This window comes from Chiloscyllium punctatum, unplaced genomic scaffold (assembly GCF_047496795.1).
Source record: "Chiloscyllium punctatum isolate Juve2018m unplaced genomic scaffold, sChiPun1.3 scaffold_525, whole genome shotgun sequence".
Lineage (NCBI taxonomy): Eukaryota > Metazoa > Chordata > Chondrichthyes > Orectolobiformes > Hemiscylliidae > Chiloscyllium > Chiloscyllium punctatum.
The window spans coordinates 37,990-40,996 of NW_027310259.1; positions in this window are offsets into that span (position 1 = coordinate 37,990).

Genomic DNA, 3,007 nt, shown 5'->3' on the forward strand with positions numbered 1-3,007 from the left:
TTCCCACCGTTGGAAATGCACGAAAATCGGCCTGTACACGGGGGAGGCACCGGCCTCGAAGACGAGACCGTCGGCAGAACCGCCGGATCAAACCCGGCCGAGCTACCCGGGTTAGAAGCCTCAGAGTCGGGTTGAGCAGTCACATTCACTCCCATCCCCTTTTGAACCTCTTCCACCGTTGGAAATGCACGGAAATCGGCCTGTACACGGGGGAGGCTCCCCCCTCGAAGGCGAGACCGTCGGCAGAACCGCCGGGTCAAACCCGGCTGAGCTACCCGGCTTACAAGTCTCAAAGTCGGTATGAGCAGACACGTCCACCCCCATTCCCTTTTGGACCACTTCCCACCGTTGGAAATGCACGAAAATCGGCCTGTACACGGGGAGGCACCGGCCTCGAAGACGAGACCGTCGGCAGAACCGCCGGATCAAACCGGCCGAGCTACCCGGGTTAGAAGCCTCAGAGTCGGGTTGAGCAGTCACATTCACTCCCATCCCCTTTTGAACCTCTTCCCACCGTTGGAAATGCACGAAAATCGGCCTGTACACGGGGGAGGCTCCCCCCTCGAAGGCGAGACCGTCGGCAGAACCGCGGGTCAAACCCGGCTGAGCTACCCGGCTTAAAAGTCTCAAAGTCGGGTGAGCAGTCACATTCACTCCCATCGACTTTTGGGCAACTTCCCACCGTTGCAAATGCATGAAAATCGGCCTGTACACGGGGGAGGCTCCGCCCTCGAAGGCGAGACCGACGGCAGAACCGCCGGGTCAACCCGGCCGGGCTACCCGGCTCGGAAGCGCCAAAGTCGGGTTGAGCAGTCACATTCACCCCCATCCCCTTTTGGGCCACTTCCCACGGTTCGAAATGCATGAAAATCGGCCTGTACACGGGGGACGCTCCCCCCTCGAAGGCGAGGCAGTCGGCAGAACCGCCGGGTCAAACCCGGCTGAGCTACCCGGGTTAGATGCCTCAAAGTCGGGTTGAGCAGTCACATTCACCCCCATCCCTTTCGGCCCCCTTCCCACGGTTGGAAATGCATGAAAATCGGCCTGTACACGGTGGGCGCTCCCCCCTCGAAGGTGAGACCTTCGGCAGAACCGCCGGGTCAAATCTGCCGAGCTACCCGCGTTAGAGGTCTCAATGTCGGCTTCAGCAGTCACATTCAATCCCATTCCCGTTTGGACCTCTTCCCGCCGATGGAAATGCACAAAATTCGGCCTGAACACGCGGGGCGCTCCCCCCTCGAAGGCGAGACCGTCGCCAGAACCGCCGGGTCAAATCCGGCTGAGCTACCCGCGTTACAGGTCTCAAAGTCGGGTTGAGCAGTCACGTTCACCCCCATCCCCTTTCGGACCCCTTCCACGGTTGAAATGCATGAAAATCGGCCTGTACACGGTGGGCGCTCCCCCCTCGAAGGTGAGACCTTCGCAGAACCGCCGGGTCAAATCGGCCGAGCTACCCGCGTTAGAGGTCTCAATGTCGGCTTCAGCAGTCACATTCAATCCCATTCCCGTTTGGACCTCTTCCCGCCGATGGAAATGCACAAAATTCGGCCTGAACACGCGGGACGCTCCCCCCTCGAAGGTGAGACCTTCGCAGAACCGCCGGGTCAAATCCGGCCGAGCTACCCGCGTTAGAGGTCTCAATGTCGGCTTCAGCAGTCACATTCAATCCCATTCCCGTTTGGACCTCTTCCCGCCGATGGAAATGCACAAAATTCGGCCTGAACACGCGGGACGCTCCCCCCTCGAAGGCGAGACCGTCGCCAGAACCGCCGGGTCAAATCCGGCTGAGCTACCCGCGTTACAGGTCTCAAAGTCGGGTTGAGCAGTCACGTTCACCCCCATCCCCTTTCGGACCCCTTCCCACGGTTGAAATGCATGAAAATCGGCCTGTACACGGTGGGCGCTCCCCCCTCGAAGGTGAGACCTTCGGCAGAACCGCCGGGTCAAATCCGGCCGAGCTACCCGCGTTAGAGGTCTCAATGTCGGCTTCAGCAGTCACATTCAATCCCATTCCCGTTTGGACCTCTTCCCGCCGATGGAAATGCACAAAATTCGGCCTGAACACGCGGGACGCTCCCCCCTCGAAGGTGAGACCTTCGGCAGAACCGCCGGGTCAAATCCGGCCGAGCTACCCGCGTTAGAGGTCTCAATGTCGGCTTCAGCAGTCACATTCAATCCCATTCCCGTTTGGACCTCTTCCCGCCGATGGAAATGCACAAAATTCGGCCTGAACACGCGGGACGCTCCCCCCTCGAAGGCGAGACCGTCGCCAGAACCGCCGGGTCAAATCCGGCTGAGCTACCCGCGTTAGAGGTCTCAAAGTCGGGTTGAGCAGTCACGTTCACCCCCATCCCCTTTCGGACCCCTTCCCACGGTTGGAAATGCATGAAAATCGGCCTGTACACGGTGGGCGCTCCCCCCTCGAAGCTGAGACCTTCGGCAGAACCGCCGGGTCAAATCCGGCCGAGCTACCCGCGTTAGAGGTCTCAATGTCGGCTTCAGCAGTCACATTCAATCCATTCCCGTTTGGACCTCTTCCGCCGATGGAAATGCACAAAACTCGGCCTGAACACGCGGGACGCTCCCCCCTCGAAGGTGAGACCTTCGGCAGAACCGCCGGGTCAAATCCGGCCGAGCTACCCGCGTTAGAGGTCTCAATGTCGGCTTCAGCAGTCACATTCAATCCCATTCCCGTTTGGACCTCTTCCCGCCGATGGAAATGCACAAAATTCGGCCTGAACACGCGGGACGCTCCCCCCTCGAAGGCGAGACCGTCGCCAGAACCGCCGGGTCAAATCCGGCCGAGCTACCGCGTTAGAGGTCTCAATGTCGGCTTCAGCAGTCACATTCAATCCCATTCCCTTTTGGAACACTTCCCGCCGTTAACAATGCACGATATTCGGCCTGAACACGCGGGACGCTCCCCCCTCGAAGGTGAGACCTTCGGCAGAACCGCCGGGTCAAATCCTGCCGAGCTACCCGCGTTAGAGGTCTCAATGTCGGCTTC